Consider the following 18,431-nt stretch of genomic DNA (forward strand, 5'->3'; position numbering starts at 1 on the left):
CAGTAGAAATATTAAAACCCACACTTGACAGAAAACAAAAACCCCTCTGAAAATGGCTGAATTCCATTCTGTCCTTCAGTTCCACATTTCATCCCAAGAACATTATTTTCTTTCAAAAAAGAGAGTATAACATTTTGTGAGGAAATTAAAGAAGACCTTTGCCATGTGACACTGGTAGTAAACCACTGCATACTTCATAATCCAAAATTAAATGCAGTAGTATTATTAGGAAGCATGTCTCCCTGCACACAGTTATGAAGCACTATTCCTCTGCACCTAGTTATACAAGCTTACACTTCAACAAAATATCTCTCATATTTTGAAATAAAAGGGACATTTGGTGTCTTTTAACTGAAGTCCAGTTGTTTAAGATTCTCATATTTCCAGCAATCTAATTGTGTATCTAGCTAGATACAGCACTAATGTTTACAAATATTATGCACATGTTGGATACTGTGCCCTATCCCACAGATCTCACTTTATGCCTCTTGCATTTATTTACTTATATACATTCTGATGCCTACAAATCCCACCTGTGGTACTGGCTCCTACTCTTGCTTAATTATCATACTTTCCTTCTGCCTTGCTGCTGCCCGTGGCTCTTCCTGTCTGTGCACAGGAAATGCCAGGCAGAACTTACATACTGTATTTGTTGAGAAATCAAGCTATACAAAGTGGCAATCATTCTCTTCCAAAACACACAGGAGATGTTCACCATCCATTCACTATCAGAATATTATTTGCCTTTTTTCAGACACTGAACTGGATTCTGGAAATTGTGGCATTTTATAAGACCTGGACACTCCAGACAGATAAACAGAAACATATTTGCACATGTATTTCCAAGCATGATATACAACTGTCTGTATCTTCCTGCATTTTTTTCACCATGAATGTCTGTGTCTGGATCAAGTTCTGTCTTATCCACCTCCAATACTAAGACTCTGCATTTCCAAAGGTTTCAGTAATGTGTTTTTAGACAAACATTTTGCCTTTTCATCTAAATTTTGCAAAATGGCTGCAACGTGAACAAAAAAGGAATCATGCATGTTGGTACTTACTCCTTCTTTCAGACTGTCAATGTGCTAATGATGACTAATGCATGGGTCAGAGGCTATTTATTTAAAAAAAGGTCTGTGCACTTATAAGCCTGCACATAATTTGCAGGGCTGCCTTATGCAATAAGATTTTCATTCAAATTTCAGTTCTAAGAGCATAAAGCTAGAAATTACAACCCAATTTCCAAGTAAACATGCACAGAAAATAGTATTTCACCTACAGTAAATATTTTCTTCAGCCAGATTAACACAAAGTTGTGGAACAAATAAATACAGTAAAAAAATAAAAACAGAAGAATACTTAGTAAAACTAACATTACATATTTTAATATAATTAAACTAATAATGCAGTCACAACCAGTAATGTATGCATACACCCATTATTACAGAAACTGTAATTTAATGAATTAATCTACATAAGCAGCTGAATGTGCTAAATGCAAGTAAGTGTTTAATATGAAAGTCAGAACTTGAGTTCTTCTGTCACTGACAGTTTTGTAACAATGCCAAATTCTGCAGCTCCAAAACAGAAGTTTTACTCACATCAGCTTTTAATCACAACAACAGAAGTACTGTTCTAAAACACTTATTTCCTTCAGAAAAAGTAGACTAAATTCCACACATGCTCTTTCCAGGACTGAGTACATTTTAAATTGCTTATCACAGAAGAAAATGAAATTTAATCTGCATCTGTGCTCAGAATGAAATGGGAAGTTTTCTATATTCCTATTGAAATTGGCCATGTATAGCTGTTTTACAAGAGTTAAATGTTGTCTGTTTCTAAGACACAGCGATTTTCCTTGTATTGTATTTGACTCTATTGTTTGTAAAATGCTTAAATCCTGCAAGAAATATAGTTTCCTCATACTTTCTTCAGGTTTCCTCAAATTTTATACATCTACAGCAACAAAATATTTTCTAGAAATATATGACACTGTTTTATTAAGTACAAACTATTACATACATAGTTGCAAGTGTATTATACTCTTCACATCAGTTATACTGAACATTTTACCTGCAGGTAAACAATGCACAAGTTCTGATTACACAACAGTTAGAACTAACTCGCAGAGCAATGGTCTTAAGTATATGTACAGTACTTAGAAAGAGACTCTGCTTCTGAACATTTTGAAGTCACGGGGGACTTTCTCTCCAATTTGTCCAGAAACAAAATGGAAATTATGGAAAATATATTATTTTGACGGAAATAATCTTGATTCTACTGTGAGCTTAAAAAACAACAACAACCCTGAACAAAACACTAAATGAAAGCAAACACCAATCCATATGCAATAAAGGCCCCACTGTAAATATGGCAGCACAGCCTAGGGACAGAAATGCATCTTGTAGCTGAGTGTTGAATATATCTAAAGTATAAAGAAAAGTTATCACTCTAGTTGTCTAAACCAGTGGTTCTTAACCTGGGCGATAATGCCCCCCAGGGGGTGATTTCATTTTTCAGGGGGGCGGTAGAACGAAAAGGGGCGGCGTGGGGGCGCTGGAGCAGAAGGGGGGCGGTAGGGGGCGCTGGAGCAAGCCAAACCTGTGAAGATGGGCTGCGGCCTTTTTACAATGTGCATGAATATATATTTTCCTCCTATCTTAATTTAGTTTCAGAGTTTTTGTCTTGAAATCTTTAGTTCCTGCATTTTATGCCCTTTTTATATTTCTTTTTGAGTCTTAAAATTCGCTTGCAACTAAATCATTAAATGTTACTTTTTGGGGGCATTTCATTTTCTTGGAATTGAATTTTGTTTTCAGGGGTCATTGGATTTAAGTGTCTTAAATAAACAAATAAACAAATAAACAAATAAACAAACAAACAAACAAACAAACAAATAAATAAGATATAATCAGAAATAAGAGGGGGGCGATGATAACTTCCTCAATGGCTCAAGGGGGTGTTTCTTTCAAAAAGGTTAAGAACCACTGGTCTAAACTGTCTCACATAAAATTTTTCATGCCACATTGTTTCTGGTATTTTGACTAAGTAAATCTTTGTCATAAAAAGCTTTACTCATTCCATAGTTTTTTTCTATATTTTGGTTTTTTTTTCACTAGAAAAACTGAAAATTAGCCTCTGAGGGGGAAAAAGATGAGGAAAAAAAATGATATTCCTCCTGAATATCTTTGGGGAGAGGGCTTCCTATATCTAGATTCAATTCAATGAAATCTATTTTAAAAGGACAACTTGCGTATGTCTAAAACAAATCACTGCACTACATGTGATATTTTGAAGCAATGATCAAAACCTTAGTTTGTATGAAACAAAATTAACTATGTCAATTCATAAGGAAAATTCCACAACTCATGGTCAATAATCACATTTATTAAAAGATTGCCATCTAATACTGGGTTATCCATTTCATTCCAGATATAGTACCAACAAAAGCTCTATTTTAATGAATTTCTGACTATAAATCAATGCTTCTCAGAAGAAGGTAGATAAAGACATTTCTTTTGTCTGCAATGAAACCACAGCAAGTAATAGTGTGATCTTAGACTCTTTTACAATTAAACTACTAAAGTCATAATTATTAGAAGAAAAATAATTTCACTGGAAATAACTTATGCCAACCCTGGAATAAACAACTTCTTAATGTGGCTATTTAAATATATGCACTCTGAGAATATCCAAAGAAAACACTCCAACACTGCACCACTGCAATTGTTTTAGTTGTATTTTCTGTAAAAACTGCAGTGACATATTTAACACTGTTGGTCTGTTCATTTTGAACCTTCCATCATTGTTCAGGTTAAGAAACTCTCCTGGACCTAGCATGGTGATTCATTTCTTTCTTATCCACATAGTTCCTCATGAAAGAATATACATCTACCAGCAAAGAGGAACCCTTCACCCTGCGGATGGACAGAATACAAGTCCTTACAGTTTTGGCCAACACAACCAATGACAAATGATAAAGGCAGCTGTAAAAGCAGCTGTAGCTCAGTGCAAAAACAGCTGACTGACTGGCTCAATAAGTTGGGTCTCTGGCTGAAGAGCTAGAAACCAGAAGTTCAATTCCCCACTAAGCCTCCCAGGAGAAGAGCCAGCTAGTGTAGCCTTGGGCGAGCTGTACAACCCCAGAGCATTACTCACAAGGGAATGGCAAACCACTTCTGAGTAGTCTGTATCTACAAAGCCCTGGAAAGTTCACAGGAAGTTGCAATTGACTTGGCAGTACAAAACTAGTATTATTATTATTAGTCCAAGAACATCTAGAAAGCCGAAGGTCCACCACTCCTGATTTATGCATCCTCTATTACGAACTCTATCAATTTAATGTTTCCCTTTATTGTCACAAAATGCAAACTAGATTTTAAAAACCTCTTTCGGTGACCAGAATTTAGATAAACTGGACGTAAACTACACAAGCAATGAGTCATTAAAATAGAACCCATTATGAATGACAATTTCTCATGCAATCAGGATGGATAAAAATCAATGATTTTTAAAAAAAAAATCTATTTGATTTAAATTACAATTTAAATTTTTTTATTTAAATCAACAAAAATAATCCAATTTCATTTATTTAAATTGTGATTCATTTATTTAAATTGTGATTTAAATCAAATAGATTTTTTTAAAAATCAAATCCACCTTGCATGTGATGCTCTACTATAGACTTATGCAGAAAGAGGAATGTGGAGAAATTCCCAGTAAGATGGTCTCCAAATGCCGTAAACAGTTATAATTAGGTAGAACAAATCTGTACAGTAGTTCTCCAATTCGAGTAGTTGTGGGGAGGGGGACACATTATATCTTCAACATACAAGATATTTCAGATTAATACAGTAGGCAAAACAGCTAATGCTATTGATTCTACTGAGGTCTTCTTAAAGAATTCTAATGAACATCTACCTAAGTTTTAATATTAGTTATAAGAAATATCAGTTGTGGTTATAGTGTTACAATGTATTATGCTACACTTTCTCCATAGAACACAGAGTAGCTAGGTAGCTTTTTCACACAACATTTTCCTCCATCAAAAGAAAATGAAAAAATTTCTGTGGTCCTTGTGCAAGATCTAAGAACAAAAGTGAATAACACTTCTATTAGACGATCAAAATCTCAGAAACAGTCCAGTTTTTGAGTCCTGAAGGATTCTTGGTCCAATAAAGTTATTATACATCCTTGGGTTTGGGTTCGCCTTCCTGAACACATCTTGATTCAGGAAACATGTAAAAATGCAAGTGTCAGACCATTCCCACATTTGAAATAACACATACAATTGCAAACCTGTATATAATAATTACATGGTGTCAAGTCATTTCTGACTTACTGCAATCCTTTCCAGGCTTTTCTAGGTATAAAGTACTCAGAGGTGGTTTACTATCCCCTTCTTCTGCGGGTGCTCTGGGACCATGCAGCTTGCCCAAGACCACACAGGTTGGCTGTTCTCCTGAGAGGTGTAGTGGGGAATCAAACGCTTTGACATCTGGCTCAGCAGGCAGGTGCTCCAGATCACTGATACTGTATATCCAGTCAGCTACTAAGTCTAAATACTTTCAGTAAAAGAAACTGTCACCCCATGCTTCAGGTACAATAATGTGTATGTATGCTCATGTATAAAAATGACATGTACAAGGCTTCCCTGCACATTGACAGAATATGTTTAAGAATTGTTACACCAAGTCGTTTGTTCAGCCTATGGGCTCTTTAAATTTGAGCTCTGAATGACTTGTCAAAATCCTGTTGGTGATTTACGTGTGTGCAAGTAAATTCTTAACTCACTGAAGAGAACTGCTGCTAACTAACAAGAGCCAACCACTTTACAAGGTGTGCCTCCAACTGAACAATGGACACATACCTGAAAATGTGACTAGTACCTTGTTTGTAACTGGCAATTTGTAATTTAACACGTACATACATAAATCACCAACAGCATTCTGGCCATATGTTTCTAGCTTTTACAACTGGCAAGACATGTTTTAATACATGTTAGCTGAAAAGGAAGATGAAAAACAAACAAGACAAGAGAATTCACTGCTTTAAAGAAAACAAACTTTCCTCTACCTTCCACTCCTGCCCATTTCTGACTTATGGTAAGCCTTTTCAGAGTTTTCCAGATAGAGAACATCCAGGAGTGGTTTACTAGTCTCTTCTTCAGGGGCACTCTGGGCTCAAGGTCACACAGGCTTCACTCTACTTGTGGAGGCACAGTGGGGAACTGAACTTCCAATGTAAAGCTACCGCAAATATGAGTGCTCACAAGATTAGATAAGCATTGGTGAAATGTAATCAAGCTAAAGGAAACCCCAAGGCTTGCAGAACTAAATAAAAAGAAGGAAACCTATTTAGGAAGCAAAACAAGAGTAAAACAAAAACCCAACAAAACCCAATTAGGACTAAGTGTGCCAGGTGAGTATCAAAGGTTGGGCAGGAATAAAACACACGAAGACAGGAAATGAAATTTAGTATCATTATTGAGTCCATGGGTAGCTAAGAGGTTAATCTCAGAACTTGAGCATTCCACACTGCAGAGTTCTGTTGCAGGTCTCATTTGCTACTACTATTATGAAGCAACACATTAAGATATGATTTATGATATTTTCTATACTTCACACTATAGTCAAAGGCCTAAAATTGAAAAAGTTATTACGTCTATAAAGGAAAAGTTTTACCAGTAGCACTTTTAAAAAGTAAAATTAGATGATGCGCATTATATTCTTAGTTTACTTTTGGTATTTGCATAATATTACCAATATTGGCTGAGGACCATACAAAAACTCTAAACATTGCCTTGAAGTGTATTAAGATAAGGAGTTTTACACGAAGTCTGCAGCACTCAGCATTTCTCTTTTAAAACAGTTCCCCTAAAAATGACTTCAAAACATTTCCCTAGTTTAAAAAAACAACAATATTCACATTTTGTCAAACAAACGTCAACTGCAGTACTAAAGCTCTATGTAACCTGTACTAAACTCAAGTAAGTGATATCTTAACTATGATTTGTGAATATTAATTACTGAGTTGCTTTCAGCAACTGCTGAGTTTTTCCAAAAAACACACTTGATCTAGCTGTTAGGTTCTAGTACATGATAAAAGAAGCAAACCAGCTGTTCCTACAAGTAGAATTCACTTTTAGTTAACTAAAACATAACAAGGAACAAGGAAATTTATTCCATCTAAAAATACTGTATAGAAATTAATCTAATTTACACAACTGTAGCAAAGGATTTTACCCCTAAACTGGGTAAAGACACAATGGAACATTTCATATCACGGATCTAATAAGTAAATTCCCACCAAAATAAACACCATTATTCTAACTAACTGTTCTGAGACTTAACACAGGGAGAAGATTTTCCAGTATTTCTGATTCCAAATGTTAAAAGTATTCAGAATACTGTGTTAAGATGAAACGCTTAACCCAATTATGGTGAAGTAAGCCCCAATGAAGTCAATTAGGCTTACTTCTAAGTAGATACATACAGGATTGTACTCTTCAACTATAAAGATTGGTAACATTCATGCATCTTTATATGTATAAAAGCTAACTACTTTATGTTATGCAGGACAAATGCTTCCTATTGCTTCTGCAGGAGCTCCTGGTAGTTTTTGATATTATGGAATTGACCTCTTTCTAAATTTTCAGGCTAGGATGCAGCTAGAAAACTGCTTCATACTAGCCACAGTCTTTTCTGATGGGATAAGTTCCAAGTGGTGGTATGAGGGAGGGAAATTACTAGCCAGGTCTGTAAAAAAAAAGGTATTCAGGGTTCCATTCTGCTCTCAATGATAAGATGGTGGAAGAAGTCATTCAAAGGTATGGCATCAGCAATGTGCAGATGACAGTATGTCTCCCCCTTTCACATGAGTTCAGAGAACAGTGAAAGTTCTTCACCACCATCTGGATGCAGCAAAAGATTGGACAGGGAAAGCAAGAAAATTACCAATCAGCAGAAAAGATGATCTGAGAATAGGAGTACAGTTTTGAAAAGGTTGCACTCCTCTTGAAGGACTAAACTCACAATCTGGGAGTGCTTTGCTCCTGGCTGCTGATATGTGGCCAGAAATGCTTAACTTAAGTTCCTGGGGAGAACTGATCTGGTTACTGTCCTATGTAACTTACTTCAAAACTAGATCACTGCTACATACCTTTTATAGGGCCACCCTCAAACACCCTTCAACTTGTGAGGAATTCTGCAGTATAAATGTTTAATTGAGACAAATATTAAAGTGTATGCAACTTGCTAGTCGCACTTTGGCTAATTTGATTCCCAGATTGAATCACCAGCCTAATGTAATACTTATTACGTTTAAATCCAGAAGTGAGTAAGGGTCTTTAAAGGACCCACAATTCCCTAGATAATCATGCCCAGATCAGAGATCCTGCTCACTATCCAAATAGTGATTAAAATAAAGTTGGTGGATATCAAATTTAAAGAATTCTCCAAGGTGGTATGCCAGCAGTGGCATTCACCACTTCAAGAAACTGAGCCCACTTGTTAACCTTCCAACATTTGATAAGAATGATTCAGTGTTGTAGGGCTTTTAAACTACAAATGAACTGCTTTCTGTTGTGTTGTACGGATCTTTTATCTTTTACTGTTTCTGATTATTGATCATTGTTTTAATCGAGGTGGTGTTAGCCACCTTCAGGATTCCTTAAGTAGAACAGAAACTGTAGAATAAAACATTTCAACGTAACCAACCAGAAGTGTCTAAATACAGCCAATTCAAACATTTTTGGAACTCAGAGGAAACTGCCCATTGCAGGAGGAAAAATGAGGTGAAACACAGGCTCCCATGCACAGATGAAAAGAAAAATTGAGTCAAGAAAATTACTCAGTTGTTGTGAGGTTGTGTACAGCAAGTAAATCCAGTGTTAACAGAGGTTGCCAAACGCGGGGTACCAAGATATCTGGACTACAACTCCCAGAAGCCCCACTGCTGGCTGTTCTGGCTAATACCTTAGGAGCTGAGAGTCAAGACATCTGCGGCCCCAAGCCAAGGAGGAACCAGGGCATGCAAGGAGTCAGAAGAACTCTAGATGAACGAGGCTGAAGTCCCGACTCCTCCGCAAAGGGTTCAGGCGACCCTACACCAGCCTTGCTCTCTCCGCCTCAGTTCCTCACCTGTAAAAGGAGACCACCCCTGCTTTGCCTCAGACTCGTTCCCCAGTAGTAGTAGCAAGGCATTCTGGAGACTGAGGACCGCCGCGAAGGGGGACGTTTGGAGTCGTCCCTCACTTCTAACCCTCTGATCTCCAGCTGCCTTTCCTCCCCCGGGTGGGAAAGAAGGCCGAAGTGGGCCCTGACAGGGGAGGGGGGCTGCCTCTTTTTCAGGCCTCTGGGCCGAGTGCCTTGCAGAAAAAAGAAGCAAGCCAGCGACAGGCCCGCCTCGGCGGGGTTAGCCTTACCCTTCTTTGGCACAGACCCCTCCTCCGTCTCCGGCCGCCGCCGCCGCCACCTCCTCCAACCGGCAAGGCGGACACTTCCGAGCCACTCCGGAGCCGCCGCCGCCGCCGCCTCCTCCCACCGCCACCGGGGGAGGGAAGAAGGGGGCTTCCGTATTGGTGGTGGTGGTGGTAGTTCAGCTGCTCTTGTGGAGGACAGAGCGGAAGGGACGGCTCCGGGAGGTGGTTGGGTGTCTTGCAGGCGCCGCTCCCGAGCTCGCTTGGAACCGTTCCGGCTTCCCAGTCTCTCCCGTCCCTCCTCCTCCTCCCCCCTCCTCCTCCTCCTCTTCTTCTTCTTCTCCACCTTCTTCTCCTCTCGCTGCGCGTCTCAGCCAGCCAAGTCCAAAATCAAAATAGTGTCACACAATATGGCGGCCACTCCAGTTGGCAAGCCTCGCGAGATCTTGCCCCGAGTGCTAACGGGATAGCACTGGAGGAGGAGGAGGAGAAGGAGGAGGTCCCCGGGAAATGAAAAAAGAGGCGGGCGGGAGGGAGGAATCTCCTCGGTTGCCTAGGTGACGCGGCGGGTATTGCTGAGCGGAGCAGGGGTCAGTTTGACAGCAGTGTGGCCTCTCGGAGCAGCCACCCCCCAGCGCCAGCCTCGAGGCAGCAGCCACAGCAACCCGCTCCTTCAGCATTGTCCCTCCGCCCACGTCCTTGCAGGGAGCTGAGCAGAAGTGCCAGAGCAAAAGAAGCGGGCTGGAGGGAGTTTTTTTCTTTTTTTTTTTTTTCCGCCGTGCACCGTCAGCCTCTCCCTCAAGTTCTCTCCTTTGGCGCGGTTTCTCCTCCAGGCTAACATTGTACATACTTGACCCTCGAGTAATTGAGTTTTAATTGAAAACCTGGAGTTTCGGAGTGCATTCTTTATAATACTTTTTTTAAAAAAAAAGATTTGCATGCTGTCCGTCAAGAGCACTTGCTTCATTCACATTGTGCAAGTGTGAACCAACTTAAAGAAGGAGGAGGCGATTCCCAGGCTCTTCCGTTAAGCACCTCAAAGTTTTAAGACCGAAACGGAAAGAGGCAAATTTCAACGTCGAAATTCAGAACAGTGATCACCTTCATTGTTTGTAAAACAAACAAACAAACATATACTGTACAACGGAATACCCCATACATCTTTTTAAACTACCTTCTCTGTGAACCGACAGGAAATAGAATTAATATCAATTAATAAGTAACCTACCTTTGGAGTAAACATTGCTTTTGACGTCCTTGGCCTTACCCATGGTGTGGTTTTTGTTTCTCATTGACCCCATTTTGTCTATAAACCTATCGGCCCACCAATGCTGTCATTGTTATTGGAAAAAATGACACCATATAGCTAGATGTAGAAGGCATGCATTTGGGAGCAGCTATGGGGAATTGCATTCATGCACATAACTACACATTTAAGTTCCGTATTACATCCTAAGTAAGAATTTTAAAAGCAATCACAAATAGATGGAAGTGACAGAACATCCATCAGATCCAAAACCTAACAAGCTCATGCTGTCTAGGGCAGAAGCTGGGACACCTGGTTTTTTTTGTAAATCTTATCTTATTTTGCAATTTCTGTTCCACTGAAATCAAGGGAGGGCAGATTACTGTAAGCAGAAATGTCATTAGCAATGGGCCCATGCAACATTTCCGTTGGTGTAACTGGGACCTTTCCATCAAACTTGACCTCCCCAACAGAGCTTCTCTTTGACCAGGGATATGCATCTTTATGCTCTCTTAATCTCTTCCAGCCTGGCAATTTGGATGTTAAGATTGCACTGGAAGTTTAGCTACCAATCTTTAATGGAACTACCAGCCTCGCACATATCCATGTTTATTCTGAAATAATTCTCTGTGGGACTAAGGCTGCATCTACAAAGTCAAATACTGCAAGATTTGCTGCAGGTATAAAAAGCATGAATTTGCATTTTTAAAAATCTGATCACATGATGCACAAGCTAATTTGAATCAATCTGCCCCTTTTTGCTCCCTGTGTGGATGTTTTTTTTCTTTTCTCGCTGAGGGCTTCTACTTTTTTCAAGCCAAAATGATTCAAACAAATTGCTGTGTGATCACATTCTCAAAAAAAAAAATGTGTGGCTGTGGGTGGTATTCTGGTGATGTATTAAGCTGGTTGTGATGTTTTGGATAGTGGGAACATCCACACCTTGTGATTTTTTCCCTAGCCACATTGAAGTAGTTTTTAATTTTTTTAAAAAACTACTAAGTTTAGCACTAGATCATCTTATCACTATATTGCTATACTATTTTAGTTCTATATTATATAGAAATTGTCTGTACAGACAAAACAAAGATAAAATTTATATGAAATAAAAAGAGCTGTGATGAACTATAATAGAACACTATGTTTCTGTGGTGTATATGTATGTGTTTATATGTTGGAGACAGCTTTGGAAAACTACTTTTTCCTAGAACCATGCAACACTTTGAATAGTCCACCAGCTTTACATGAATCTTGAAAGAAGAGCCAGAGATTTGCAGAGGGCAGGATTAAAGGGAGGGGACTGCAGCATGGATCAACCTGCATCAAATTGACAGTGTGGACACTGGCGTCAAAATAATCTGCAGTATCCATGTGATCACCTAATTTGAACAGAAGCATAAAATAGGCTGTGAATCGAGACACAGCTGGATTCACCAGTGTAGTTGCAGCCTTCCTCCCAAGTGTACTTAACCACCTTGTGAAGGAGCAGTAGACCCAAAGGGGAAAGAACAGAGAGAGCTGTCCCCTCAGCTAGAGACATCTGAGCGGGAGAGAGATATAGAAGGAGAGAAGACAATAGAAAGGGATGAGTTGAATGTGTAGGAAGGGAAAAGAAGGGAATCAAGGGGAAAGAGGGGAAGACTGAAATCTGTCTAGTGGAAGAGAGAGAGGGAGAAGGGGTTGTTGTTCTTTAGTCGTTAAGTCGTGTCTGACTCTTCATGACCCCATGGACCAGAGCATGCCAGGCTCTCCTGTCCTCCATGCTTATCTCATGTTGCTATTTCAGTTACTTGTGCAGCAATATTTATGTATATATTTATTTTCTGATAGTATTTATAGGCTTCATATCCAATAAAATACATAGAGTCTGAAAATTGATACATAAATTGCCAGGACATCGCTTCAGAACTGTAGGTTTAGACAAAGCCATGGGGGTTTAATGCAGTCCAATAAAATTAAATAAATCATATTGCTTAAAATACTGTGACAGCCGGGATTAGTGTCCATGTCATAATTAGTCCTGATCAGTGTCTGCGAGCCTGTCCAGACAGGGGAATTTAGAGTAGTCTAGTTTGCAAGAAAGAAAGCAGACCGCCAAAGAATTGATGCCTTTGAATTGTGGTGCTGGAGGAGGCTCTTGAGAGTCCCCTGGACTGCAAGGAGAACAAACCTATCAGTTCTAAAGGAAATCAACCCTGAGTGCTCACTGGAAGGACAGATCCTGAAGCTGAGGCTCCAGTACTTTGGCCATCTCATGAGAAGAAAAGAGTCCTTGGAAAAAACCCTGATGTTAGGAAGATGTGATGGCAAGAGGAGAAGGGGACGACCGAGGATGAGATGGCTGGACAGTGTCTGTGAAGCAACCAACATGAACCTGACACAACTCCGGGAGGCAGTAGAAGACAGAAGGGCCTGGCGTGCTCTGGTCCATGGGGTCACGAAGAGTCGGACACGACTAAACGACTAAACACACACACAGTTTGCAAGTAAAAGGTTCTTATCTTCAGTGCGATCTCTCTCTTGAGTGGTCCTTCCATTCACGCTGGAGATTATTCTCCAGCAAGAAGGGTCAACAGAAGTCTTTGTATTACTGGTTTACTCATAAGGTGGAGACATGGAAGGGAGGTAAACCCCTCTTTTCCTATCTTTCTCCTCAGCCGGAGCTCTGCTGGGGCTGGGTTGCCTTGTGGGGGTGGAACCCATGGAGGAAAACAGGAAGTGGCCATCAGAACTGTACAAGACAGGGAAAGATATGGAGGGGTAGCAGCTGCAGAATAATGCAAGCTTTTTCCCACTTCAAAGAATTTGGGTTATCTTGGCATCAAGTCCCCTTCATTAAAAATATTCCTGCTTAATGCTGTATCAGTGACTCGTATAACAAGAAACATCAAGGACCCTGAATGAGTGTGCTGACCTGGCCTGTAGTACAGAAACTTAGCTGGATGAATCTGGGGGTGCTAATCTCTGGTCTGCCTGGCTGGGTTCTTCATACAGCAGCAGGCAAGACCTGGGGAGCGTGAAGGTAGAGTTGCAATGGTCTTTCATGACTCTATTCCCCTCGCTAGGTACCATATCTCACAGATTGTCAAGTGTGAGTGTGTTTACTTGAAGATGGGTGTCCAGGACAGAAAAAGGGTTCTGCTGATGCACCATTTACCCTACTTCACAACAATTTCTCATCTTCAGCTAACTCACCTGGTCTCTGGTCTCGGGGGTAGCATTAGAATCATCTCAGCTTGTTGACCCAGGACACATCAACATCCATACTATGGTTGCTTTGTCAGGAACAGCTCAAGACTTCATATCCTCCATTATGGCCATAGGCTTGTCCCAAGGAAATGGCTTAAGTATCCCCTCACATAGAATGGAGCCAAATTTGCCCCTGGTTGACTGAGGAGGTGGCAATGGTGAAAAAACTGGAACAGAAACTAGTCAATGGAGAAATCTTGGAGTCAGTCTGGCTAGAATCCACTAGAAAGCTTTTTTGGATGGCAATGGAAGTTATTAAGTTCTTGTTTTCTTTCACCATTGCATCTGAAAAGTCATCCAACAGAGCTGTTTTCACTGGTCAAGAGCCTACTACACCATGATTCACAAGAAGAGAATGTGGCCTGCCCACATTCATCAGCCCCTTATGAAGCATCTGTTTAACACTTTGCAGATAAAATTGCTCAGATCACTTCTGACTAGATGTGGGAGCTTCGTATTCATATCTTTCGGGATACAAATACAAAGTGCAACACAGCAGGTGCCACAGAGGTTTTTTCCCTCCCCCCAGAACCATCTCGGTCCACTCACTGGGCTTCACGTGGCATGTGCAGCCACTGTCATTAACATTGTGCCAATTGCAGAAGTAGCCTGGCCAGGACTTCCCCCCCCATTCTGCTGACCACTCCAGTGAGGAGGCGGGATAACGAGTCTCCCCACTCAGCTGCTGAGCAGTCAGAAATGCAGGAAGGCAGGGAAGCACCAGCTGGGCTACTTCTGCGATTGGTGCAATGACCACAGCCATGCACACCATGTGAAGCCCAATGAGTGGTCCGGGATGGTTCTTGGGGGAGAATCCAAGGAATCAGCCAACCGTTGTGGTGACATTCATATTTGTCTCCCTAGGTAAATACAAATACAAATATCCCATCTCTACTTCTGACTTGAACACTGTAGTTTATATAAGCCCTGTGTATGTAACTTTGGCCTCTGGTTGTCCTGTACTAATTTGTCAACATTTGAAATTTTGTATAAATAAAGTCTTAAAATAATGTAGGGGGTATGGAAATGTGAGATGGGATCTTAAAATGGAGGTTTGAACAGCAATGCGATGCATGCCCATCAGAGATTACTTTAGGGCAAATAGCTAGTTTTACTAGAGTAGCAAAATACATGTAAATAACTATGGACTCCACAGGACCAACAAAATAGGATTGCAGTGAGCTGTTAGTTTGGAAGCTAGCTGTTTGTTTGATTTTTGTTGTGGTGAAATAAATATATCATCTGCTCTTGCATTTATATTAATATAATAGGGTTTGCAAACCTGGTGGAACTGATAGAGAATTGATGTTGTTCTCTGCTAGAGCAATGCCCATAGAAAAGAATCGTATCCTGCTTTAGAGGCAGAATTAGACTTTGTATCAAAATTTTCTGTAGCACAGGCCAATTCCATTGGAATATCCATTGTACAGGTATCTGCAATTGTGGCTGCCAGCTAAGTGTGCAAATATGTACTTGTTTATCTTAATGAATCAAAACACTGAGATAAGTATAAATATACACAGTGAATCTATGAGCAAGAAGTGACCAGCAGCAGCGGGTGTCATGATCAGAAGCTAGTGACACAAACAGGTGTCTCTGTTGGTGGATTTTCTTCCATGGATCCAAACTGGCAAGTGGCAACAGCTTGGATGAGAAAACCTAATATTTTTCATGTGTGTCTGGATTTGCTAAAAGCTATAACTGATTACTCAAAGCTATAATGCTTAAAGTTATAACCATTCCGAAACTGTAATCTTTATTATAGAATTGTATTCTCTGCTTTTTGTGCTCTCTGATTATGCCTCTTAAAGCTATAGGCTCTTTGATTTTTAGAAGATAATTAAAACATTCTCCTTGGTACTTTCTACTGTACAATTATGCCAATGCATTTTTGAAAATATTATTGAAACCTGACTTAAGTAGATTGCTTGGAATTAAGATTTGCCTTTCTATACTTGGGTGTATTTCCTATTTGCAACTTTTTGTTGCAGATTTTTTGAAATTCTAGTAAAATTATCTATACAGCAGAAATACAGAAATCTACAGAGGAGAATATCTACAAGTTCCTCAGAGTCCATCTCTTTCTCATTACAGTAACTGAAAAAGTCTCAATAACTCATTTTGAGACATTTGTAGAAGAAATAATAAAAATATTATTTACTTACAGTCACCTGAAGTTACAGACTTGTGTATACTGCTTTCTTTAATGCATGCATACTAGCAACCAGCTGAAAAGATCAAGTGACCAAAGAGAAGGATCAAACACTCATCAGGGAGGCAGGATTCTCTTTAAATTCCAAAAGCTGGAAGGAACTACTAGTGCTGGATAGATAGAAGGAAAGCAGGAGGAAAGTGAGCCATCCTCACTGATAGAATCGTCTAAAGAGGAAAAGGGAAGCAGTGAGAGTGGAATAGCAGAGGTGAAAGACATCTTAAAGGATAAAATGAAGGGAAAGATAGAAGCATGCCTGGTGGAAGAGGGGGGGAAGGAAAGGGGGAGGAGCTAAAGATGTCGGTATGGGAGGAGAGTATCAAGGAGAGAGGAGATTCCTTAGCCGGTTCGAGGATTAGATGTGGATGTTAATTACGAAATAATGCGTGGACTCTTGAGAGACTTCCCAAACCTAAAGATTTGGGGACTGCTCCCAGGTCCAGAGCCAAAGAAAGAGAGGGAGTCTGTACTGTATATGAGACCCAAGAATGGATGGTGATCATTTTTCCTCAGGGACAAGGTGGAGACAAGTCCTACAACAAGCCACAGAAGGAAGGGGATTGGGCACAGCACCCGTGCTGTGGCACTATTTGTGCGGTGAGGAGTGCCCCTTTGCGGAGTCCAATGGATCACGAGTGTTTTGGCCCTGCACCCCTGTGAGCTACCCCGATTTCCAGAGGGAGTTAACCTCATCTAGTTATGAACCTTTACCCACTCTATCATGTTTTGATCCTGTGGAATTAGTTGTGGAAGAGGTGAAAGTTAATAAAACCCAAGTTATGAACGCTACAGACAAGTCTCCGTCATTATTTCCTGCCAAAATTGAGGAACTACCAACACATTCAAATGAACCCAATCACAGTCCTTCTCAGTCATTCAAACTACAGATAGCATCTGAACTTGTAGATAAAGCACCAACACTTTCCACAAGTGTAAACATTTTAGATGAGTTTAATGTAATTTAAGCATTTGTACTTAGTTTTTTTTCACAGCTGTAAGATTGATTGCTATATAACTGAAGTAAACATATCTGTAACTTCTCAAAAGTTACATGATTAGATGTTTTCAATCCGTTTTATTTCATGCAAATAGATCCCTGTCCTTCCTGACTCATAGCAGCAGCTTTGACTTGGACACTGCACTTGATGCAGTTCCTATGAATGTAACTTTGGTCTCTGCTGGTCCTGTACAAATCAATAGCTCTTCCTGACTCATAGAAGCAACAATAATCCAAATGGAGTTATGTTGTTTTGGAATTATTACAATGTATTCTATGTACACCTGCCTTTGGAAAGTGTTTGGGAACGTCATCAGCTCTCGGATGTTAGACTACTGCCAGGAGCTGGTTATAGGCAGAATAGAAACTCCTTGTTACAAAAGCTTCACAGGACATGGGCCTGTTTCTGGGTTCAGTTCACAGTACGAACTTTCATCTCTAAAGCCCCAAACAACTGGGGTCCAGCCTATTTAAATTATCCTATGTCCCCCTTATGAGTCTCCCTGGTTGTTAAGGTCTTTCTGTCCCAGTGTTTTACAGGCACACATAGTGGGATAGCTGGAGAGTTGTTCCAGTGCCTTGCTCTCCTACTGTGGAACCCCCATCCACAGGAAATCAAACTGGTCCCCTCTTGCTCTTCGTCCACTGGCAGGCTATTTATTCATAAGTGACTCGTTGCTAAGGAAGGGATATTAATGGGGTGAGATGAGCTTCTTAAAGTGCTTTTAAAGTTCACTTTTAAATTGTTATAAACTGCTTTAATTGAGTAGTTTTAATTTGTAGTGTATCTAAATGTCTTTTATATTGTAATACATTTATTTTAAATGGTCAGTATTTTTTTAAAAAATGTCCTAATAGCTGCCTCAGGTACCTTTGTTAATAGAAAGGCGGAGGATTAAATGTGCTGGATGCAACAAAGCTACTAAGCACTTCAGGCCAAGTTTGCCTTATGATTCTTCAAATGTAGCTTGAAACTAGGGAAACATTCCAAGATTTTGTGATTCTACATTATATGCTGCTGCTGGACAGTCAAACATTGACTTACCACAGTCAATTCCTGGGTGACCTGAAGTAGCCCTTTGAATCTCTGTTAACATGACTAGGAGAAAAGCACAGATATGAACAAAAAAATTACAACTATCATATTGTGCTTTTTCTTCAGAGGAAGAGATTAAATGCAGAGTTTGTGTGTTGTTATTTTTCAATGAGAAATAAAACCAGCGCAATCTGGCTGCCCTTATTTTGAGTATTTAGGCCACTGTTTATATACTGCCATTTGTTTATTCATCTACTATATCTATCGGATTGG

At 39.9% G+C, this 18,431-nt stretch overlaps 1 protein-coding gene across 2 annotated transcripts in view; it reads right to left on the reverse strand.

Moving 5' to 3' along the window:
- Positions 1–9,566, reverse strand: part of TAB2 (TGF-beta activated kinase 1 (MAP3K7) binding protein 2) — a 77,650-nt gene extending 68,084 nt beyond the window's left edge. For both annotated transcript variants that reach the window (XM_072995529.2, XM_072995519.2), the window contains exon 1: positions 9,425–9,566. The gene's annotated coding sequence lies outside the window, so the exon portion shown is untranslated. The remainder of the gene's footprint in view (positions 1–9,424) is intronic.
- Positions 9,567–18,431: the final 8,865 nt, after the last annotated feature.

Source organism: Pogona vitticeps, chromosome 1 (assembly GCF_051106095.1).
Source record: "Pogona vitticeps strain Pit_001003342236 chromosome 1, PviZW2.1, whole genome shotgun sequence".
Classification (NCBI taxonomy): domain Eukaryota; kingdom Metazoa; phylum Chordata; class Lepidosauria; order Squamata; family Agamidae; genus Pogona; species Pogona vitticeps.